At 42.8% G+C, this 25860-nt stretch overlaps 1 protein-coding gene across 19 annotated transcripts in view; it reads right to left on the reverse strand.

Moving 5' to 3' along the window:
* CACNA1C (calcium voltage-gated channel subunit alpha1 C) overlaps positions 1–25860 on the reverse strand; it is a 710887-nt gene that overhangs the window by 489147 nt on the left and 195880 nt on the right. Inside the window, exon 1 of one of the 19 annotated variants that reach the window (XM_068277207.1) lies at positions 6340–6366. The exons of the other annotated variants lie outside the window; for them this stretch is intronic. The gene's annotated coding sequence lies outside the window, so the exon portion shown is untranslated. Of the gene's footprint in view, positions 1–6339; positions 6367–25860 lie in introns of those variants that run through there. 19 annotated transcript variants of the gene reach the window in all.

Below are 25860 nucleotides of genomic sequence, written 5' to 3' on the forward strand. Positions count from 1 at the left end.
AGTTCTGCATATTACAAAGATTAATGGCAAACATCATTTCAGCTTGCTTATATTGCTTTTGTGTGCATAAAAAAACACAGCCCTAGTTTTCCTATTAAAATGGCACATGGGAGCATCAACGTTTGCTGTCAAATTAGTCTGGGTGTTGAAAATGAGTGATGATGGTGGCTGCTCTGAAAAGCGAATTACAGTACTTCTGCAGTATGCTGGGAATTTCTGGACAGTCTGTCCTCCAAAGACAGAACTATTGCTATGGTTTCAAAAAAAGTGAAAACTTGAGCTCATTCTCAGTTTTGCAAAGCTGGCTAAAGATTGTTAAAGAAACATTATTAATAATATTTAACTGGATAAAGGACTTGTGCAACTACAGTCTGTGTATGGGAACTATATCACTATATCATAACTACAGTATATAGTCCTCCCGCTGTATATATAAAGGAGGTCTCTGCTGCATTAATAAATGGTGGTCTCTGTCCTCCCACTGTGTATATATAAAGGAGGGCTCTGTTCTCCCGCTGTGTATATATAAAAGAGGGCTCTGTTCTCCCGCTGCATTTATAAAGGTGGTCTCTATCCTCCCGCTGTATATATAAAGGAGGTCTCTGCTGCATTAATAAATGGAGGTCTCTGTCCTCCCGCTGAATATATAAAGGAGGTCTCTGCTGCATTAATAAATGGAGATCTCTGTCCTCCCGCTGCATATATAAAGGTGGTCTCTGTCCTCCCGCTGTATATATAAAGGTGGTCTCTGTCCTCCCGATGTATATATAAAGGGGGGCTCTGAGATCTCTGTCCTCCCACTGTATATATAAAGGTAGTCTCTGCTGCATTAATAAAAGGAGGTCTCTGTCTTCCCGCTGTATTTATAAAGGTGGTCTCTATCCTCCGGCTGTAAATATAAAGGAGGTCTCTGAGATCTCTGTCCTGCCACTGTATATATAAAGGTGCTCTCTGTCCTCCCGCTGTATATATAAAGGTGGTCTCTGTCCTCCTGCTGTATATATAAAGGTGCTCTCTGTCCTCCCGCTGTATATATAAAGGTGATCTCTGTCCTCCCGCTGTAAATATAAAGGTGCTCTCTGTCCTCCCGCTGTATATATAAAGGTGATCTCTGTCCTCCCGCTGTATATATAAAGGTGGTCTCTGTCCTCCCGCTGTATATATAAAGGTGGTCTCTGTCCTCCCGCTGTATATATAAAGGTGCTCTCTGTCCTCCCGCTGTATATATAAAGGTGCTCTCTGTCCTCCTGCTGTATATATAGACAAAGACAAGACAAATAACATTTATATCGCGCTTTTCTCCTGGCGGACTCAAAGCGCCAGAGCTGCAGCCACTAGGCCGCGCTCTATAGGCAGTAGCAGTGTTAGGGAGACTTGCCTAAGGTCTCCTACTGAAATAGGTGCTGGCTTACTGAACAGACAGAGCTGAGATTTGAACCCTGGTGTCCTGTGTCAGAGGCAGAGCCCTTAACCACTACACCATCCAGCCACTAAAGGTGGTCTCTGTCCTCCCGCTGTATATATAAAGGAGGTCTCTGCTGCATTAATAAAAGGAGGTCTCTGTCTTCCCACTGTAAATATAAAGGGGGTCTCTGTTCTCCCACTGTATATATAAAGGAGGGCTCTGTCCTCCCGCTGTATATATGAAGGAGGTCTCTGTCATCCCACTATTTATATAAATGAAGGCTTTGTCCTCCCGTTGTATAAATAAAGAATGTCTCTGTCCTCCCACCAAATATATAATGGAGGGCTAGAGACTGACAGATCTGAGGTAGAGCAGATATGTCAGTCTAACCTTCACATATATCACCTCAATGCTTAAAGGACAACTGTAGCGGGAGGCTGTCATATTTATTTCCTTTTAAACAACACCAGTGGCCTTGCAGCCCTGCTGATCTATTTGGCTGCAGTAGTGTCTGAATAACACCAGGAACATGGATGCAGCTAATCTTGTCACATCTGACAATAATGTCAGAAACCCCTGATCTGCATGTTCAGGGACTATGGCTAAAAGCATTAGAGACGGGATCAGCAGGATAGCCAGGCAACTAGTATTGCTTAAAATGAAATGAATATGGCAGCCTTCATCCCTCTCGCTACAGTTGTCCTGTTAAGATGCCCATAAATGGTACAATTAAGCGGCAGTACAATAGTTTCTGGAAATCAGTTGTGCCCATCAACACCAGAATTCCTGCCAACCAATCTGATCAGACCGTCCCGAAAAGTGGATCAATTACTTTAATGGGCACCGGGCAGGACAGGCGCCTATCCATCAGGAAGTAAGAGTTACGGGGAACAGAGTGACAGGAATATACTGGCACCTGTATTTACAAAGAAGGGGCGTGGCCTAGAAGAAAGGACAATCTAGGCAAGTAATTAAGCCTGTCCAGTGTATTTATTTTACTGTTCCCATTAGTAAAGGGGGACTCACTCCTCTAGCTGCTATCTTTGCCATGCAAGATAATTAAGTAATCTGATAGAAGTGTTATCAGGGCCGGATTTAGGCCTAGGCCCCCTAGGCCATGGCCTAAGGCACTACAGGAGGAAGGGCACAAAAGCAGCAGGTTTGCAAATGCTGATATGCAGCGAGATGGGAGACCATGGTACTCTGCTGCTAGCTGCCTGTACAGCAGCCATCTTGCTCTCTGTGCATGTTTGTATTGTGCCGGCGGCTATGGACTTGAGCAGCAATGGAGACGGAAAAAAAGGGGAAGCTTCAGCACTGGAGATGAGCGGAGAAATGAGTGACACTGGTGGCTGCTGTGGTGTGAAGGTGAGCTGGCTACCTATACTGAAAATTGGGGGGGAGGAGGGATTAAGGGAGTCATCTGGCTACCTATACTGGAGGGAAAGAGGGGAAGAGTCATCTGGCTACATATACTAGAAGGAAGGGAAGGGGTCATCTAGCTACCTATACTGGAGGGAAAGAGGGGAAGAGTCATCTGGCTACATATACTAGAAGGAAGGGAAGGGGTCATCTGGCTACCTATACTGGAGGGAAAGAGGAGAAGAGTCATCTGGCTACATATACTAGAAGGAAGGGAAGGGGTCATCTAGCTACCTATACTGGAGGGAAAGAGGGGAAGAGTCATCTGGCTACATATACTAGAGGGAAGGGAAGGGGTCATCTGGCTACCTATACTGGAGGGAAAGAGGGGAAGAGTCATCTGGCTACATATACTAGAAGGAAGGGAAGGGGTCATCTGGCTACCTATACTGGAGGGAAAGGGGAAGAGTCATCTGGCTACATATACTACAGGGAAGGGAAGGGGTCATCTAGCTACCTATACTGGAGGGAAAGAGGGGAAGAGTCATCTGGCTACATATACTAGAGGGAAGGGAATGGGTCATCTGGCTACCTATACTGGAGGGAAAGAGGGGAAGAGTCATCTGGCTACATATACTAGAAGGAAGGGAAGGGGTCATCTGGCTACCTATACTGGAGGGAAAGGGGAAGGAGTCATCTGACTACCTATACTGGAAGGTCATCTTGCTACCCATACTGAAGGGGGGCAGCTGGTGACACTGGCCTAGGGCGGTGAAAAGTACAAATCGGTCCTGAGTGTTATACTCCCTCATTGTAGAGGGTGCTCGAAGTTAGTAACTAAGGTGTAGAGATAGCGCCACTGGAGTCTCTGACAGACAACCCTGATTTAAAGGGGAACTCTGCACAAAATGTTTCAGGATTAACACTACTGTCACGTTTCTATTTCTGTCTGGGTCCCGGTTAGGGATATTTCATCTCATTTCCTATCTATTGGAATCTTGTCACCAACACCAATCAGTCAACAGGAAGGAAGTGAGCCTCTTCAATAATAACAAAACCAGTAATGCATGTCTCATAAAGGTACATGTCTACCAACACTACTATAAAGTGTTTTGTTACTGCCTGCACACACCTTCTGCTGTATCTCTGGTGAAGATGGTGATGTAGTGTTTATAGTTTGCTATGATACACAGGAACCTTTTCCTTCTTCCTGTGATCGGGCCACAGGGAGCTGTAACAGACGGTTCGGAGGTGGCAGCAAAAACACTTGAATTTTGGCAGAAAACAAAAAACTTTAAAAATGTATTATTCATCAACAAAATCTCCCTTCCATAATAAAAATTACCCAATCCCATCCTGCTTCCCATGCCACAGGTTGGGTCCCAATACACATCCTGTATTTGTAACATGGGGATAATTATTTAGTATTTACAGTATATAGCGTCAATATCTTCTACAGAGCTGTACAGCGCTGTAATGTTAATGCTAATGTTTTGCTTTGGCAATGCTAAATGTATTTGGTCCTGCCAATAAAGCTTTATTGGATTTGGATTGTGTATTTAACTAGAGGATCTCACAGTCCAAACCATATTGTGATATTCTGGGGGAAATTGTGATGTTAAGTTCATGTTGGTTGAGAAGATCACAGCATAGAAGGGTCACAACATACCAGCCAGCGAGTCCTCTTTAAGGTTAAAATCAAATAACTCGGCTTTATTGGTCAGCAAACAACATGTCCAGAACAGAAACAATTCACCACAATGGGTATCATTCATAAAGCATTTCCGCATGCGGAAATGCTAAAAACAGCTGACTTTACCGACCACTCGGCAAAGTCAGCATTCATAAAGGCTCTTTCCGCATGAAAAAAAGACATACCGAGCAGAGTGATAAATCACCGCCTTGTGCGGTGATTAACGGAACAAATGTAGCAAAATGTTAATTCATAAAGAATACCGCCAGCGGTGTCAGGTCGGAAAGTCCCGCTCCCTCTGATGTGGCGATACCAATGCAAGTGAATGGAGACACACAGACCTCCCAGGCAGCTGCAGCAGAGCGGAACACGGAGAAATGTATCAACTCGGCAGCTTCCGTGTCTCCGCCTGCCTACTGCCTGCCTACCGCCAGCCTAGTTCGGGGAATCTCCGCACTGCCACCGCACCTACACACTTCTTTATGAATGCCCACCCAGAAGTCTAAAGTACCGGTTGCGGAGAAGAACGGTGTTTTCCCGCACTACCGACAGCCTCTTTATGAATGATACCCAATGGGTATTTAGCAATCACACTGTATGCAAAGCATTCTGCTTCTGTACCAACCCTGAGCTCCCGTTATCTTCGGGGTCACTGCATACCACTCCTGTTACTTTCTGCAGCCACACTGGCTCTTGAGTTACACCCTACCACAGACCCAATGGAAGTCCTCGGCCACTCACCTATCCAGGCTTCTCCTGGATTCCCAGTACTGGAGTCCAACTACCTCCAGCACCTCAGCAGCTTCTCTACTGCATCAGCCTCTCTGCTGTTCAGTTCCACAGGAGTCTCCTTGCTCCACACACAGCCCACTGCATAATGAGAGATGCAGCATCTCATGCAACTGCAGGCAAGCCTATTAACCCTCCCTCTGCTGGACTTAGGCCTGGATTTGGAAGAGTAGCGTGTAAGGCCGGCCTTCTCCCAATACACGCCAGTCCTGCATCCCAAACAAACCTGCACGACAGTGGTGTTGCTAACGTGCAATAACAGTCACTCTCCAGGACCTTTTTTTTTCCATATCCATACCAGAAACAAGCAGATATGCTCGGAACCTCGCAATATGTTCACTTTAACACATGACTTTGAGTACTGTTATTGAAATACAGTTATCAATTATTTCTCAGCCACGCACATTGGTTTAATCACTAATTTCTGTCATTTGCTTTAGATTGGCTCAGCAACTTCACTAATGACAAAATGTAACACACTGTAAATCTGCTACAATTATACAAATGACTTCATGTCTGCTAACTGGATTTAGCTTTAAACATGCGCTGGACTTTAAGAAAAAAACGTATCCGTGGATTCTGCAGCCTGTGGGGCCACTGCAGATGAGAGCTGAAATGGGGTCAGTCCAGGACAATGTAACAAGGTGTTAGACAATCACTCTCCCATCTCCGCACGCTTTTCAAACATTGCTTTTTCTTTATCGGCGTTGAGTCATTTCAGTTTACCTGCCGCCCTCCCTGGCAAACCAATGTCCCAGTCCAACTGCACACTTTGTAATTTGGACAGAACGTGCAGCTACCAGGAGGGTTCCCAGAGGAGAAACCATTATAGAGAATCACGACTTGGAATCCTCCAGTTTAAATGGATGTCTTAACGTGGCCATACACACTTAGATTGCCAACCAATGTGGCACACAGATCGATGTCTCTCTGATCTGAATCTGATAAGGGAGGGATCAAATACCCCCAGATGCTACACACAGATTTCCTATATATTTCACCATGAAATCTATTGAAATTCTTTCACATCGCATTGCTGCACTTTTTGATACAGAGCAACATTATGGGCCATCTATCTACCACTGTTCACCTGTTGCATCCTATCAACTGAGTTCTCTGTCCGGCCGATTGTAATTTCGATTGATGAAAAAATACCATTGATGGGGCTCGTTGCACTATAGATTTATGGTGGTTTTGAAGCATGTATAGCCCTGCTTTAATCGGTATACATAAAAATGATAACATGGCAGTCCAAGTCCCATTTTAAAGAGGATCTCAGGCAAAAAGTCAAAAAGAGGTACTGAGTGCATCCTATATAATAAAACCCCTGTGTCTCTGCATCGTGTGTGTGTGTGTGTGTGTGTGTGTGTGTGTGTGTGTGTGTGTGTGTGTGTGTGTGCGTGCGTGCGTGCGTGCGTGCGTGCGTGCGTGCGTGCGTGCGTGCGTGTGTGTGTCCCTGCTTCCAGACCTGACAGTTTGCTTGCTGTCTGAGAACCTCATTGCATTGTGGGAAATAACAGCTTTTTCCAACTGCCAAGCAACATCTCCCTGTGTGCATATACTTCGGACAATGGTGGGTGACGGGTGAGCAGGACGCAGCGGTATGTGTGTTGCCGAGGTTTAGCGGCCGTGGCCTAGTGCCCATTTTTTAACGGGCGGGCCTTTTTACTAGTGATACATAATTTGGTTGAAAAAATACATGCACCTATCAAGTTAACCATGACAAAATAAAAATTAGGTAAATTTCTGTCCTGCACATACTCGTAAAGTAAAATGAAGATCCTGTTCCAGCTTTACTCTACCCTAACCTTTTTATTTTATTGTTTTTATTGTCATTGAGGTCATATTCACAGACGTTGTGTTCTAATGCGACGTTAAAGTCGCAATGCAGCATTACAATGCAACACAAAAAAAAGGTGGTAACGCACATCAAATCAGCGTTACCATGGCATACAGTAGATACAGTGGAGCATACAGGCAATGAAAAGTATGCCTCTCTGTATCTGTTTAAAGTCTTCGTTTAGTGGTAGCGCACTGCAAGTAGTGAGTTACCGTAACGCAACATTTACAACGTGACATAAGCTTAACATTACAGTGCGGTAACCTGCGATATAATTACTTTATAATGCAGGACAATAATGTCCCACTGTGAATGCGACCTTAAAAATAAACATATGTGAAGTGGAAGATGCAAGCCTATTTTGTGATTGCAGAGTACAAGCATTGGAAGCGCTGGGAACATCACAGCTGAGTAAATTGTATGAGAGCGAGATTTTCACCATGGTTTGGATCTCCAATCTGTAGGGGTAGCCAGAGAAGTTTGAGCCACACGTGGCACAATGTTTCACTAAGCATGGTGGAGCGTAGATAAGGTGGTGGATTAAGTGCATTAGAGATAATACAGTATCACCAGTGTCTTTGGCGATACTGGTGGGACGCAATAAGAAGGATCTATATTGTGGAAGAGAGAAGAGTACAACGTAATAAGAGATCATAAAACTCATGTGAGGCTTTAGAAAAAACATCTGTGAGAACACGGCTCAGATAAAAAGTTCAATAGTTCAAGATTTCTCTGTATGAGAGCTGAATAATATTATAATTCATCTGACGCAGTCAAAACTATACATTTGATTTTTTTTTTCCTTTTTAAAGCAAAATAACGCTATGAGATACTAGTAAATTCCTAGTTAGGATTAGGACTACAGATACTATTGTTTATCTCTACAATTTATTTTCATTTCAGGTTTGCATTTAAAGTAATTAATTTGACATCAGCTAATTGAGGAGCAACCCAAAACTCAAAACAGCTTATCAGGGATCCTCAGCTAGTCAGTTCAGCATTGGCTAAAGGTGCCCACACACTAGTCAATTTTACCCGGCAGACTGGATCACTGTGATCGAATCTGCCAGTCATCGATGCCCCAACATGACTGTCCGATTGTAATTTGCGATCAATTTTCAGCCGACATCAATCAAAATTATTAATCGGTCTGGACAGAAGGTCTCACTCCTGCAGGGGTGGGCGTCTTGGCACTAAGATCTAGCAGTGCAACTCTGCGTCTCAATAGATTTCCAATAGATTTAAAGCTAAAATCAATTCAAAAGCTAGGCTTGCGATCCTGTGCTCTCTCCTTCTAGGAGCAATACTCAACATGCTGTGATTATCCGTATTATTGTACATCTATATCTCCGTATAGATTGTCACTTGACCTGTCACTGTTTATATTCTTACCAATGTTTCTTTATGTTTGAATGTTTACTTCAACATGGCCCTTGTTAAGGGTCCACTCAAATGCTGTTCATACTTTTTTATAATCTTCAATAAAAACCTTTTGAAACTAAAATCTATTTCAAGTTTGTGGCAGGAGTAGATCCCTCTCTGATCAGATTCCGATCAGAGAGGGATCAATCTTTTGGGCATGTGGGGTGGCCATCTATTAATGTATGACTATCTTAAAGTTTACCCCAAACAAAGAAGAAAGAGAACACAAAACTCAGGTCAGGAACAACTGTCTCTGCCAAGGGAAATATAAAGTGTGCATCATTTTGGAATTCATGCAAACTATGCACATTATCGTACACAAACAAGCATGCATTTTCATGATGAGAAGCCATCCAGTGCACTCCACTAGTAACTGTAGTGCACAGGCTGTAAAAATATGCAAACAGACACAAAATCCTTTATGGCTTAGCGATTTTTTTTCATACAATATTTGATGCGTAGTAAAACATGTATAGTATGTACAGATCCTTACTAAACCATGTAAACATTTTGGTATTTTATTTCCTTAACACTGTTATTGTAAAGAAGCTACATAATTCACCAGTTCCAATGGTTTTGAGTAACACTCTCAAGCACATTGTTGATATATCTTTTTCCATTCAAATATTAAAAGTAAATTGCAGCCCGGGGCTGTGTACAAGAAATTGCCCAATCTTAATCTGAAAAGTTTGGAGTGTAAAATTAACAGACAGCGAGTTTCAACACACTAAGCAGCCCTGGGTTGGGTTGGATGCTTGCACGGAATTCAAATTAGATTGGAAAATGTGCTCAGTGTACTTACACTGGAAGGTATAATGTGCTGCAATATAAAAAGGAACACCGAGAGCAGTGGCGTAGCTATGGATCTATGGGCCCCGGTGCGAGTTTTACATTGGGCACCCCGACACTCTATACGTAACACTAGATGTGGCACAACAAAACCTGCCAAGGTCATTCCGTAGTATTAGAGGTGCAAGAAGGGGATGGGGAACAGCTTGTTAATGATTACTACTATTCAGAGCATCTATGGAAGTGATTATTACTAGCACAGGACCAATAGAGAGCTAATACTGTAGTTGAGAGAGGGCCCTTTCTGGGCCCCTCTGGCCCAAGGGCCCCAATGCGGTTGCTATCTCTAAAACCCCTATTGCTACGCCACTGACTGAGAGCCTAATATAGTGTAGTAGGTATTGGTAAAAGATGAATAATTATAGAGTGAGAAAAAGATACTCACAAACCAGGGTTACCTCCTAGGCAACTACTGTACATGTAGGTGAGGAGATTAGGCCTGTCCTCACTCAGGATTAAGAAGTTGCTCTCTGTAGATCAGAAAAGAAGGGGGTATATCACCCCTCTACCAGGGGTGGACATGAATCTTGTACAAGGTAAATAGAGGCGCCAAAAGAATAAAATAAACTAAAATTGTTGTTAAAAATTGCTTGGAAGGCAGTGGTGGACTTACCTCCTAAAAGCAGATGCACATGGTGCATCCCTGACCATTTACTGTTGTGCACCCGCTTATTGCCTGATGAGGCAGGTCTGACCTGCGAAACTCGTTGCAACACTTTGGGGAGTATGTCAATAAATTTATGTCATTTTGAAATTGACAGTTTTCGTGTCTGCTTTTAGGAGGTAAGTCCACCACTGCCTTCCAAGCAATTTTTAACGATTTTAGTTTATTTTATTCTTTTGGCGCCTCTGTTTACCTTGTACAAAATGTGCTGTAAGGGCTCTTTTCCACTATGAAATGCGATCGCGATTGGGATCGCGACTCCGATCGCGATCGCAATCGCGTTTCAATTTCCACCATGCAATTGCGATTGAGCTACTATACTCATTATAGTCCAGCTCAATCGCATACAAAACGCGGCAGGACGACGATTGCGCTTTGACCAAAATCGCATCGCAATCGGATCGCACTAATGGAAATTGCTGCTGCAGTTTCCATTAGTTTAATGTACCTTGCGATTTGCGATCAGAAGCAAATCGCAAATCGCAGGCTAGTGGAAAAAGGCCCTAATGCCTATCACTACCAGCTGAAATATATAAAAGTGGGTCTTATCTACCTCCATTCTCCGAGGCTGTGGGGAGTCAATGTACATCATACCTTCTGTTTTAGGAAAGCAAATTGTACTTAGCATAGCTTTTTCAGTAGAGGGCATTTTGGATCGTGCAGGCTGACTATAACAACTGATGGTGGATCCCGCTTCTGATACATTAACTGAGTATCCCACAGTTCTGGATGTACACTTGGACTACAAGGGCAATAAGAAATTATGTGCATAATCCATTTACTATGTTGCATAATGGTCAATACTTCTTGCACATGTGGAATTGACTTGTGCAAATACCTATAAAAGTGCAGCTGAGGAGATTATAAGTAATCGTACAATCCTGGTCTAGATTTATTTAAAGAAAAACAAACAAAAAACCACTACCAAGCCAGTGAGTTGATCAAGCTGTATTTCCGAAAGCACACCTGAAGTGGGTATAAACCTTCTTAATCTAGATGCTGAGCCAGTTTTCTGCCCCTCCCCCCGGGGTAGTGTCACACCAACTAACCTCCCCTTGCAAGTTTCAGTAAAGGTGGCCATATATTACTTGATTTTCCAGTACAACAAACAATTGATTCAATCATTTTACTGGATCGATGGACAATTGATTATTCTCTATTCTGCTTGATCGAAGGAAATTGGCCAATATCTGATCGAATCGAGCAATTTACTCGCGCGGACAGGATAGAAGATATTGGTTGACTGTAAAGGAATTGGCTACTGTTTGCATGATTTTGACTGATCTACAACCTTGTTCAGATCGATAGTGAAGGAGAATCGCATAGGATCTTGCTTGTAGTGTGTGGGCCACATGTCAATCAACTTTTGATCAACCACACTGTAATTAATCACACAATAAAGTTAATCACTCCATGGAAGATCAAATGTATGGTTACCTCAACATGAAGGTTGCTGGAGGATATCTCAATGTGGGTGGAGATAGGTAGAGGATGACTCCTCTGACAGATTGGTGTGCCCAGAGCTTCCCGGCAGGTATAACTCGCTATATAAACAAGGGTACAGAAATGGGTAGGACATCTTTTGAGTCCTCACACCCCAACACATGGGGATATATTCTGTTTTGAATGCTTGTGCCAGTTTTATATAAACTTTAAAGCCCAATAAACCCCCAAAAGACACATTCTAAAAGCAGTCAGGTTGATTTCTGCATATAAACAGTGTACAGATACAAAGTAATGGCCAGAATAGCGGTTTTCAAGGCCAAATGTGACTGGCAAACTCCATTGGAGAACTCATCATCTCACCCCTGAATAGCTGCATTGTGGGCAGGGCAATCATGTTTGACTATGCAACACTGAAAGCAGAAAGAGAAGTAGATTCCAGACTACCAGTACATGTCCCAGCATGCCTTTATTAAGGCAGAAACCATGTGTTCTCTATTTAAATATGCAGAGGTAATTCACAGACAATTACTCAGGCAGGCAAGTATGTATGGATAGGTGCAGGCAAGTGCAGTTAAGGCGTACCTGTCCTGAACTCAGAACTTCCTCTCTTCCCTAAAAGTACACACCAGCATAATAATCTTTAAAGAAAAACATTTCTTTGTTACAGCTGATAGTTACAGATCACCCAGCAAGCTCATGGTGAACCAGAACTCTTAGGAGTGTATAAGGGGGTATAAAGAACCAACGCCCTCTTAAGGTCCTTTGTAGCCCCTTACACACTCCTTGGAGTTTTGGTTCATCATAATCTTGCTGGGTAATCTGTAAATCTGTGTACTTCAAGTCCTACTCCATAGTGCCACATTAATCCATGCCATGCACTGATCAGGATCAACCAATCCGAAACAGTCTGCATGTTGGATTATAGTGTCTTTCTACAATTAAAGGGATACTGTAGGGGGGTCGGGGGAAAATGAGCTGAACTTACCCGGGACTTCTAATGGTCCCCCGCAGACACCCTGTACCCGCGCAGCCGCTCACCGATGCTCCGGCCCCGCCTCCGGTTCACTTCTGGAATTTCTGACTTTAAAGTCAGAAAACCACTGCGCCTGCGTTGCCGTGTCCTCGATCCTGCTGATGTCATCAAGAGTGCACAGAGCAGGCCCAGTATGGTCTGTGTCTGCGCAGTACACTCCTGGTGACATCAGCGGGAGCGAGGACACGGCAACGCAGGCGCAGTGGTTTTCTGACTTTAAAGTCAGAAATTCCAGAAGTGAACCGGAGGCGGGGCCGGAGCATTGGGGAGTGGCTGCGCCAACACAGGATGTCTGCGGGGGAACATTAGAAGCCCCGGGTAAGTTCAGCTCATTTTCCCCCGACCCCCCTACAGTATCCCTTTAACAAGCTGACACATCATGGCATTCCATAGGTTCTGGAGGTGTGGCTAGCATACAGGGACAACAAATGATGATTTGTATATTCAGCAGCGAAGCATTATGGGAATTATCATATGCTCAATCTGAATAATAGCAAATACTTTCTGTTTAAAGAAGGAAAACATTTGCTTTACAGCTGATACAAATCTTGCAATAAATCTGCATTATATCTACTTCTTGCTTTTATGGAAGCAGACATGTTGTTAACATCCTGTGCTTTAAAATTAGCCTATCTGCATTAACAGTCAGCTGACACAGCTGAGGGATCAAATTACAACTTGTGATTAGACACAGATGAGGGGGAATTAGACTAGACTAGGCTAATCTCTCTTAATAAACACAGAGTGCATCTCTCAATGTTTACCTTCTGTCCTGTGCAAGAGTTCAGGTCCACTTTAAACAGAGAATTTTTTATTTTGATTTTTTTGTAGAAATACAGTAATAATTACAGTTTACATAAATCAACATGATTGTTTGGTTGGCATTTTGGGTTTATCAGGGCTTTAACTGTAACAGAGAAAACTGAGGTCATACTCAGGCATATGCAGTGTGACAGGGCTGTATGAATCAGAAGAATTACCTGAATAGTCACAAAGGCATTGGCAGGAAAAACAGTACATGCATATGTCTACATGTTTATGGTATTATAAAAACTAGCAAACCACACGTCAGAAATTCCACTCAAGCTACTGTGGCTGATTGCGCTGCACTTTGTACTAAAAATATAGCGATAGCTTTTAGGCGATGGAAGGTTTGTCAGAGAATGAATATTCTTGGTTTGAGCAGACAAACCTTCCATCTCCACTTCATAAATATGGATTTTCCACCAGCAGCAATGGATTTTCCACCACTACCAGCAATGCCACTGTTAAGGGCAAATGGTGTAATCCTCATTCCCAGCCTTGCACAGCCAATGATTAGAAATCACTGCAGAAGCACAATGCAGGGTAATGGCTGCACAGAGCCAGTGCAGCCTAAGTTAGAAGATATATTTGTGTCCGCTCAGTGCACAATAAAATAGTTCCTACTGGAAGAGGCTTGTATAATTAATGAGAGCAATAAAGGGCTGGTACACAGATGATATTTGCCGACATTAATCTTGCATGTATAGGTTTATTTATATACAGCAGCCTTGCACACCACAATGCAAGGGGGGAGGGGGGTTAAAGAAGTACTCTGGCCTAATTATAACTCCACTCAGTACACTGCAGTCTCTTCTTGCAACTACTCTGCTAAGTGATGGGAAAGGTATCACCACTACATATATTAATAATAATGATGATTTGCTCACGAAAAAAAAAATCAGTAGTGAAAGAACTATGGCTGTTTCCGTATGGCTGTTTTTACACAAAAAATATAAGTTGCCTAGCTATGATACTGATCCTCTGAATTTAGAGACATCAGAACTGAGAGGAGCACTGAGTGTGATACAACCAATTCCCCTTTGAAAATGCTACTGCTTGCTTGGCTGTTGTGTTGATTTGCTGTTTTTAAAGGTGTCCACTAATGATACAATCTTGATTGTACAATCATACCACTTCTGTGTAATATGAGGAATTATCTAAAGTATCCATTCATGGTACTGTGTATAAACTTTACAATCAAGATTGTATTATTAGTGGGCTCACAGCGGGGTAGCTTAGGGGACACTGATCGCTCATACAAATTGCAGGGGAGAGAGGCAGAGCTGTGGGGGGCCCCCAACTACTAACATTCCCTTCTTCCAATACAGGGGTCCTGCCTGCAGTTCAGGTGTTTGTATGGCTACACTTGTTATGGGTGTAAACATTATAATAGCCAGACTTGTTTTATGACACTCACAGGATGGGACCACAAACTGTGAGGGTCACCAGAGTAGACAAGGGAAAGGGTGTGAACATGGAGGGCCCTTTCCAAGTTTTGCTGGAGGAACCCATGCTTTGTAGTTACGACCCTGTAGGCATCTTAACACTTTCTGAAGGATTAACCCAGAACAAGTACACAGATTAGGCATTCCAACTCCTCTAGTGGCAGCATTATTGTTCCAAGTGTGACGTGCACATTACTAAAGCCAAAAGATCAAAATGACAGCTGGTCAACTAGCATTTTAACATGAAATAAACATGGCAGCTTCATATTCCTTTCAGTTCAGGTATATTTTATGGCAGAACAGTAGGCAACCCCCCAAAAAATACACCTGAGAGGTGAAAAAGTTATACTCACTACTCCAGAAAGAACTCTTGCCCACCAAACACCTCATCGATCTCACACACATATTTCCTTCCACCTACACTATTTTACAGCAATAGGTAACGTTTCTTCATTAACCTCTGTAATAAATACATCTGATTTGGTGGGATTGTCTTCTCTTTAGCCATAGTAGAGTTGCACTTCAGTGTTTTATTAAACAGTCCTGCTGTTTGTTGTTTTACAGACTGACTAGGTGCCAGTCACTTCACTTCCATAAGGCCTAATGGTGATATTGGAGTTGAAGTAGTTGAGGAGCCGGTGTTGCTCAGTGAAAGCCGAAGGCCTGGCAACCCTATTAGTACATACGAGCAGATATTCACGTCTTAGCCATCTAATCAAATGCTCTCAGATTTTTTTAAGAATTATAAATGAATTCTGCTGTTAACCAATCAGAAAAAAATAATTTATTTATTTAATTATTTAGCATTTGGACATGCTGGAAAATATTGATTGCTCGTACACATGATGTGCTCTCTGCATGTGTGACTGATGAAGTGACACAATGTAACAGAGATAAGAAATTGCACGGGAACAACACACATGTGTGTCCTTTTGGCATTAATGCCCAGGAACTTAATTCATTGCCTGCAAGGTTGGCCACGGTAGGTACCAAGCCCTAGGGGCTGCTGAATTGCTATACACTAGGACAGTGTGAGAGGAGGCCTGTGTGAATCCGCCTCAAGAACTGCCAGAAGGTTACATACTGAAGAGAGCTCCCAGGTGTACAGTAGTCGTGGATCACCACAAGCACTTGCCCTTTAGCAGTATTCTTAGTTTGCTCACGTTCTGTGAGTTGACAGGTTCACTTTAATAAGGGGTTTTATTTTTTTTTATGAAACAGCTGCAGGTTCATCAAGTTCATAAATCCCATCAGTCCTGATCCAGAGGGAGGCTGGGTTCTCTGTTGTTTCCTCATAGTGTGTTTCTTGTCATCTGTGTGTAATGCTTTTCTCTATAAGTGCCGACAGTCCCGGCTTTACGTAACGCCCTCGTTTATATAAATGTGCAGTGACTCATGAGCAGCCTGGTGTCACCTGAGGAAAGCCTCAAGGATGCAGAAATGTGTCACATATTGTGCTGGCCATCGATGCTGCTCGTTTACCACCGCACCTGTCACCATGCTAAAGCATATCTACAATCAGGCAACAAAAGCAGTCCAGCATATAGCAAAGTCACTGTAATCGCAATGTTTCAAATCTTATTTTTTTAAATGAAATTGTTATCTAAGTTATGTCTGTGAGAGTATGTGTGAGCATATCTAATGCAGCCACTGTCCCCTGCTTCTGGACCCCTCTTTGATGGATTGGCTCAATAGGCCTTATGCTGTGTTTCTAAGGTAGTTATAGACTTGTGACTTACATCCCTAGATCAGATTCTATGTTTAAAATTACATTTAAATAATTAGTAATGAGTTTGTAAAAAAGGGTTGCAAATACTATAAAGATCATGTTCAGAGCTCTGAGCTGTCAGCAGTGACCAGGTTTACAGAATAAACAGCTTGAGGCCTAGAGAACACCTGACTAGGTGAACTATTCTGCAACCCAGCGAGTACCTATAGCCAGCATGACATCTGCAGGCTTTGTCATACAATACCTTAGGCTCTGCAGTGCAGTGTGTGGGTGTATTGGCCCTGCTGCAGTCCATAGGATGCTGACACAATGGTGATTTGAGTCTCTCTATTCACCACTAACCTGTTGGGATGATTATGGAATGCCTGCTCCTTGGACAGAAATAATCCAGCCTAGAAGATTAGGTTTTCAGCTGAGAACATGCATTTGTCAGGCAGAAGAAACAACCAACCATTCCTTTAGGCAGAAGGTCGATATACCCATTAGGAAGAAAAATTCCACACATCCTGATTTTGGCAGGGTGGATGGAGGAAAGTGCAGGTTCTATATGTGTGTCTAACATACCAGTCTGGAGGATGTTGCTGCTTCAAGTTGCTGAAGAGCTACCGTAGTTGTTATAACGCTTCCAGCTTGCACTGTTTCTTTTAACCAAATAGTGTGTCCACCCAGGGGTGTAGCAATAGGGGTTGCAGAGGAAGCAACCGCATCGGGGCCCTTGGGCCAGAGGGGCCCCGAGGGGCCCTCCTTCAACTACAGTTTTAGCTCTCTATTGGTCCTGTGCTCATAATAATCACTTCTATAGATACTTTGAATAGTGGTAATCATTAAAAAACTGTTCCCCATCCCCTTCTTGCACCTCTGACACTGTAGTTGCCGTGGGCAGGTTTTGGTGCGTCGTATCAATTGTTATGTATAGAGTGCTTGGGGGGCCCCATTGTAAAACTTGCATCAGGGCCCACAGCTCCTTAGCTATGCCACTGTGTCCACCGCTCAACTAGATCGACTAATTCAAAGATGGTCAAATGAATATGGTATTCAGAAGAGAGTAGGATTTCTTGGGAGCCAGCTCCATTGACAGCAATTAAAGGAATACTAAAACATTTTTAACCAGATTACATTTTTTCAGAGCCCTTGGTACAGGAATCCTCCATTGGTCCAGTCACAACTGATTTTATCAGCCACCTCACACCAGCAGCAGGCAGCCTCTGTCACTGGCCAGGGGACCTAGGTATAGTATAAAACTTTTACTATGTGTATCCTTTGCGGCCGATCGACCATCCAATTGAATTATTATAATCGAATGAGATGAAAATTGGTGCTTCCCACAACCCGAAATTGGTCGCATAGGTGATCGCGCATGCTGCAAGATGTTGGGCCGACTTGCTCAATCATGTGATTTCGGGACAATCAACTAGCACGACGAACCCCCCTGCTCTGTCCCCCCTAATGTTAAGTGCCCTACCCCGGTGCTGTTATACTTTACCTGTCCATTGCCTCTGCTTGTCCTCTGCTGCTCCGGGCACATTCCGCTCTACATACATGCACGCCCCACGTGGTTTCCTAGTAAGGGAACTATGCAACCACGTGGCGTGCATGTATGAAGAAATAGAGTGCGCCCGGAGCCATAAGGGACAAGAGGAGGTCACCTACAGGTAATGCATAACATGCACGGAGCACCGGGGGGGGGGGGCACTTAACATTTTCAGCATAAAATGTATTGGGAATCGGCCTGCGGTGTATGGGCAGCGGACAGATCTCTCTCTTATCAGATTCAATTAAGAGTGAAATGTGTCTCTTGATCGAATCTGCCCACCATCGCTATATATATATTAATGGCAGTATTTGTATAGCGCCTTTCTCCTGTCGGACTCAAAGCGCTTGCGAGGCAGCCACTAGAGCGCACTCAGTAGGCAGTAGCAGTGTTAGGGAGTCTTGCCCAATGAACTCCTTACTGAATTACTGGCGAACAGGCAGAGCCGAGATTCGAACCCTGGTATGGCTACATTAAGGCTGGATCATCTAGATGTAAGTTTAGGAAACACAATATACCGTAATCGTTTTCAACATTTTTATTTTTGCAATTTAATACCACTTAAGTAACTGGATCCAGCAACAGCTGCTGGACGGGTTTCTTTGACATGCATACAGTACACATTCACAGATTGGAGATCTCTTTTAAAAGGCACTGTAGTGACATATAATGCAATGTAGTAAATTGTTCAGAATACACACTTTTATGTTAATTATGCTATTTCCTACATTTATGTATGTCTGTATGTCGATATGTAACCCCACCCTCAAAATGATGTTTAGCCTACTCCATTTAGTTATGCAGAATTCTTCTCCCAGAACATTCTGGGAGACTTGGGCCCATATGCAATTCACGTAACTCCCGAGATTGTGATATTTTCTCCTGACATGGGATATTTTCAAACCTTGTCAATAAATGCCTTTTAAACTAACAGCAAGCAAGCAAGCAAGAAAATGCCCAAAATAATTTTGACAGTACTATTTCATCTACTTTTAAGTACTTTTTCAATTGTAAAATGCAGAAAATGTTGCTGAAATGCTGAATTTTTTTTTAAACAGAAGATGAAAAATGATGTCCTATGAGACAACTTAGGACAGGGGTAGGGAACCTATGGCTCAGGAGCCAGATGTGGCTCTTTTGATGACTACATCTGGCTCATATACAAATCAGTAGGGGTTGATTCACTAAGCCACACTGCTCAAGTAGCGCAGCTTAGTGTGGCAGCACAAGTAACATTTTCAAAGTAGGGACGCTACTGCTGTAGCATGCACTACTAACTTACTCTACCCCAAAATGAACGGCTGCTCCAATTGCCCCTCTCTGGACTCTGTCAAGTCCAGTGACTTTGTAGGTTGAGATCTCCGCACTTTGGCCCATTAGGCTGCCTATCAAGTGACAGGCAGCCTATTGGGCCAATCAAAGTGCGGGGATCTCATCCTACAAAGTAATTCAACCCCTAAGTCAGCTAGCTAATTGTACAAGCTGTTAGTTGGCATTTCTCATTCAGTAAAGTTCCTCTTTAACTCTCTAGCCTTCACCAAACACTAAAATATCAAATGGTGACAGAGTGGCTCTTCAACATTCATAGCATTTCCAGCCACTCCATTTTCTGTGGCAAATCTTTCAAACCATGAATGTCCCTGCAAAAAAAAAGTAGCCTGGATTTGTACGAGTATGTTAGTATAAAGTAAACAGGCTGGGAATTGTAGTTCAGCAGCAGTCAGCAACTTCCCCGTACAGTTCTAGGAATTGGTATGTTCCCACCCTTAAGAAGTAAACACTCTGAGATTTTCGGATCTGAAATGACAGTGTAATTTTGTTTACACTACTAAAAATATAAACGCAGACACTGACCCCCGGGTGACTCCAACTACAATGTCAATGCCCTCCGCAGAGACTGATAGCTTCCCCGCGATGAAAGGGACTGCCAGACTATTCCCATACACATAAAACATCCCCCGTAACACAAATGATATTGATATGAGATTCCCCTGTCCTCTAAGCAAGTTCAAAGTCATAAATGCAAAAGGGAATTATTGCTTCCCAGTAAAGTTCTTTAAAACCCACCTCCAGGCATAGGTCTGAAAGTACCATGTTTTGGTATAAGCATGCCCAAGTGTTTCCTATCTAATGAGGCTCCTGCAGCAAAAATCCAGTATTGAAGCCCAACTATATGCAAAATTATTCAAAACTAATTCAGTCAGAATATAAACCCTGTAAAGAAGCAAAGTGCTGGACAGAACACCTGTTTCATCTGCTTGCCACTGTAGTGCAGTTTGCTTCCACTTCTCTCTTGATTCAAGTGATATTGTTGGCGGTGGGGGTGGCCAGGGGAGGGGGATCAGATGCAATCAGGTGTGACTACGTGACACCAAATGTAGGAGGAGCATTAAGTCCCAGCACTGCAGTACAGTAGACACCACGCCTCTACATGATGATGTAGACTTGTAGTTCACAAGAAGAGTGTGGTGAGCAGTTATAAGACAAAACTACTACCAGGAAGCTATGAAGACAACAGAGGTCAGCAGCCAACAGGGTAAATAGTATCTAATCTCCTGGCTTGTGCCTTACCTTCAATCATCCATCCCCAAAATACCTTACACCTGCCTTAACCACCTCATCAACACTACCCTTGTATACCTAATCTTAACAGTGAATAAAAAAACATTTTAGATTGTCCTAGATATGTAAAATACTTGCTGCACCAATTCATATTTCTTATCTTCTCCTTAGCCACCTCCATGTGACTGTTCACTGGCATCAAGTATTAGGGCTCATTCACACTATGAGCTGCGCTGTCAAACGCACATAGTGTACAATCCACATAACAACATGTAACTCCATAGACTTTTTTATATTACCATTCACATTACTGCTGTGTGTTCCCATGCGTTACAATGTAACGCATGCACCACAACGTGCATTCCGTGCAATTGCAAATTGCATTCGTGCATGCTTTCTGTAGTGTGAATGAGCCCCAAAGCTCTTTCACTTCAGGCACATGGCCATGCAGGGGGAGGGGGGGTGCTTACTGAGTAGTGCTGGAGCCACACCTACCTGCTGACTCTTTGCCCATTATGGCTGTCAGTTTCTAGATGGGAGGGGCAGATTGAGACTGTCTGGGGAGGAGTGAGCATGGTGCTCAAAAGTCATGGTAGAAACATGAGTAGTGATGGTCATGTCTAGGAAAACATGTGATCAATTTAGTTAAGTGATAGATTTGCAAAGCTAAAAATCTGAGACTTGTGCTAGGTACACAGCATACAATTTTTTGTTAGATTTACCTGCCAGATAGATTTTTTTCCAACATGTTGGAAAAAATCTATCTGGCAGGTAAATCTAACAGAAAAGTGTATGGTGTGTACCTAGCATTACATATCTATCAGCTAATCAAACAAATCACGTTCTTCTCCATGACATTTCCTAGACATGACCATCAATAAGATGAGCACTTTGCCCCCGGGCTTACCACGTAACTCTCGGTTGAGTGAGTCTTAAGGTGTACACATGAGGGTCCTGGATATTTGTGACAGGCTCCTAGGGCGATATACCCGGTGAACTATGCCAGGGAGAGTCCAACCACCCTTTTTTTTATGTCTCTCTTTTCTAACTAACTACTGTATCTACCCTGACTCTAACCAATGCTCAAGCTGATGATTTGGGGTTATGAATGATTAACCACACCCAACACACTACCATGCAAAGTGGTCTGCTGTACACATGTCCAACACTGAGAGCAGCGTGGTAGTGAGGTCAGATCAGCATTTTAAGCTACCAGCATGCAGGAAAATACTATTTTAAATAGAAGATGTAAAACTTCCTAGGAGAAAATTTAGGAAAGAAAGTGAATTGAATAACAGCCACAGAGTCTAACAGCGGTTACCACCCTCATTAGGGAACAAGTGAATGAAGCAGGCAATGATTTCCATTTACATGGGAACTGCACACAAATCCAGTTCAACCTGCACTGCTCTTTATGGTAGGATTCTACTTCAATATGATCTTTTAAGTAACAGTCTTTTGATTCCTTTGCGATCAACCTGCATATGTTCACCTTTAGGTTCAGTTTATTCTAAAGGTTTATGTAAAATAAAATTTAAACACAATATATGGCTGCACTTCCTGACCCTGAAATTGTTTTTTGTTTCAAACGTTATTATGAGGTCAATATTTTCCAAAACAAAAGGGTTAATCTCAGCCCTGCATTATTAACACAATCGATCCATGGTTGCCAAGATTTGGAATAAAGCTCGGTTTTGTCACGGTAGCATTTGTCATCAGTAGCATTGATTTTTTTTTCACTTATCATCATATTGTCAATCCTGCCCAAGTTCATGCAGAAACAAACATTAGAATATGAAATGTGCATCTCTTGCTGGGAACATTGTTTACCTTTTATTTTATTTTTTTTATCAATCTCATGGTTTCCCCGATGTCTCAAATTTTACATGATCCAGCTTGTGAACGTATTACCTTGGTGTGAAACTTGTTGCTGTTACGTTATAAAACAAAGCGGAGGCTGGTATCTGAAGAGCAGTAGATGGTTTCTTCTGAGCCAGAGCTTAGTCACTTTACCCAAAGACCAGTTTTGTGATCGGCAGTGTGCATGAGACTCAAAATCACACTCCACACCCAGCATGAAGCGGATTTGGGTGCTATCTGTTTGATGCACAAAGTTCTTACTCTTAAATGGCATCATTTGAATAAAGAGGAGGGGAAGTAGGATCAAGTGACCAGATAGATACTAATCAGTATGGCATTCATGTTTGCGTTATTACAGCTGGAATGTACTGCAATAGCTTGGGGGACCAATCAATGTAATATGTGCTTGCCCAGACTTAAGCCTGCTCCAGATGCTAGATATCTTTGGCCGAGGTGTTCATTCTGCACGGTCTCGTCTAAGAAACTAGCACATGTACAGCTGTCTCAGGATGTCATTTAGCAATTCCCTAAATTAAAGGGAACCTAAACTGAGAAGAATATGGATTTTTCCTTTTAAAATAATACCAGTTGCCTGATTCTCCTGCTGATCCTGTGTCTCTAATACTTTTAGCCACATACCCTCAACAAGCATGAAGATCAGGTGCTCTGACTGAAGTCAGACTGGATTAGCTGCATGCTTGTTTCAGGTGTGTGATTCAGCCACTACTGTAGCCAAAGAGATCAGCAGGGCTGCCAGGCAACTGGTATTATTTAAAAGGAAACATCCATATCCCTCTCAGTTGAGGCTCCCTTTAAAGTGTGTATGAGCCTTCAGGGTTTAGTCTGTTGTTTATAGCTATGTTGGCTCTGGAGGTAACAGCAGTAGGCTGAATCATCCTATGAACAGTATATTTCTATATTTTACACTGGCTCCTACAATTCCAGCGTCTTGGCAATGGAGCTGTCAGTGCACAGCGGTACAGTGTACATTTTAACAAAAGCCAGAAAACATTTGGTTTCTATCACAGCCACAATTCCCACTGACCTTAGTGCTGGTCCTTCCACTACCCTATTTCACCAACATATCCTAGCAATATTCCCACTCACCCTCAAGTCTCTAACCCTAACCTCCCCCCTGAACACCAGACAATTAAAAAACGTTAAAGGGAAGGTCCAAGCAAAATAAAAAAAATGAGTTTCACTTACCTGGGGCTTCTACCAGCCTCATGCAGCCATCCTGTGCCCTCGTAGTCACTCACTGCTGCTCTAGTCCCCCGCTGGCAGCTTGCCGACCTCGGAGGTCGGCGGCCGCATTGCGTACATTTTTACGCATTCCCGCTAGTGCAGGAACAATAACACATACATTTTTACGCGTTACTGGTTCAATGCGTACATTTTTACGTAAAAAGTAAAAAAACTTTTTTGCGTAAAAGTTTCTTCTTCAGGCTTTATACACAACTGGATCAGAAGTCCTGTATAATGTAAGCTTGCAATAAATCATGTGCAGTTAGTCATTGAAGGTATTACCCGAATCAACAATTGTTGGCTTGATGTCTGCAATTCTGCTCCACGGCTAACACCGGACCATACTTCTTTTTCTTCAAAAAAAAAAAATGTAAAACCCTAAAGCCTCAAGTGCTCACCTAAAGAAGTGGATCAATGCACCTGTCCAGTATAATCTTGGCACCTGATGCTACAGTGAAATGGGAGGTCCAGCACTGGCAATTCAATGCTAACATTGTTTCAACACATCTGTTTTTGGCATTTCAGTCAAATACATGGACTTCCAAGGCCAAATCCAGATCCAGCATCAAAATACCTCGATGATGAACTTAGCTTATGCGCACTTGCCTGTTGCCCATACATGTTCCTAAAATGTATATACTTAGCTGGGCCCATTAAAACAATACTTTAAGACACCAAAAATACTTTGGCGCTAAAATTAAGCATTACTGAATTTCATTTCCACCTCAAAGTGGGGTGGGAGCAGACCTAGGAACTGTGGTTGGGTGGAGTTCACAAGAGAAGCGTGGGTTTCTGGCTCTGAGACTCTACCTGAAGCCGATCTCTCTTTGTAATAGAGAAAGCATCACTCTCATGCTATTGATGATCACTGTGCTGACAGATTATCCCATGTAACCCTCTCACAGCAGCTTCACAAACTGAGAATGATTAATTGGGTGCATCTGCTAATGCTCCTCCGCAATCCAACTTCCCTACGGGCTGCATTATTAATGGGCGCTTGTTCAATTCTCCAAGACAGGTCCACTTCCAACATTATTAAAATGAATTGGTCTTTAATATCTACAAAGCCTTTTTATACAGAACTTAAATGGCCCCATTAAACCAACAGCCCTCTGCATAATTTATAGCACGCACATTGTAAATAAAGCTTATTGTATTGACTTTGTGGCGAGCACTGACTAATAGCCATCCATGTATCCTGCCGTTATCAATTATGAGACCTGTAGGACCAGCAATTACAGACATACGGGGGCTGACATTTTCACCTCCTTTGAAAAAAAAAGCTGGCTACCTGGTTGTGATGTTTATCTCCTGGCCAGACCATTTTATGGGTCTGATTTACTTTGCAATCCTTGGTGATCCAGTGCAGTGATGGAGAAAAAATTCTGTTTCCAGCATACAGACCAATGAGGTTGCACATTGCACATATACTGGTATTAACTGTCCACCACCGCTATATCCTGATATGAACCAGATGATGGCTGCAATGATCAGCAGAAACTAAAAGCTGCTGCTGCTTCAGAACTTTCTTCAAACATAATTGTGGCCTATAATAATTTAACGGAATACCAAGGTGGTGGAGGAGGAGGGTAGGTGTTGAGATCAGATTTACTGTACATACCTGGGGCTTCTTCCAGCCCTCTGCAGTCTAGAAGGTCCCTTGCTGCAGTTCCAATCCTCGCCAAGGTGTCGCTGTCCACTCTTAAGATCAGAGGTCATGCTTGGAATTATGGGATGGAGGTTTCGACGCTGGTGAACCCCACGCCACAGCAAATTCCACCCCTAATAAGGATGATACTATTTCTTGACTAAGGCAATAGTTTTCTATGGACTTCCAACCTGTGTACTGAACTGAATCTCACAAGCACAAATTATACACATTAATAAATCAAACAAAAGCACACAGGATTTGTTGCTAATACAGATCAATGATGAAGGATAATATGGTTCACCGCATTATTGTAACAATAAAATCATTATAATAAAAACAATAAATATTATAGTCATTATCTGTTACACTCTATGTGTATTGCAGAACCACTGATATCTATATAGTGGCTGGAAATGTATACATAGTAATAATGTGATTATCTCTGGTGGGCAGCACTGTGGATGAGTGGTTAGCACCTGTTCCTTGCGCTAGCAGGTTCACATCTCACCCAGGGCACTATCTGCATGGAG

The sequence above is a fragment of the Hyperolius riggenbachi genome, chromosome 3, assembly GCF_040937935.1.
Source record: "Hyperolius riggenbachi isolate aHypRig1 chromosome 3, aHypRig1.pri, whole genome shotgun sequence".
Classification (NCBI taxonomy): domain Eukaryota; kingdom Metazoa; phylum Chordata; class Amphibia; order Anura; family Hyperoliidae; genus Hyperolius; species Hyperolius riggenbachi.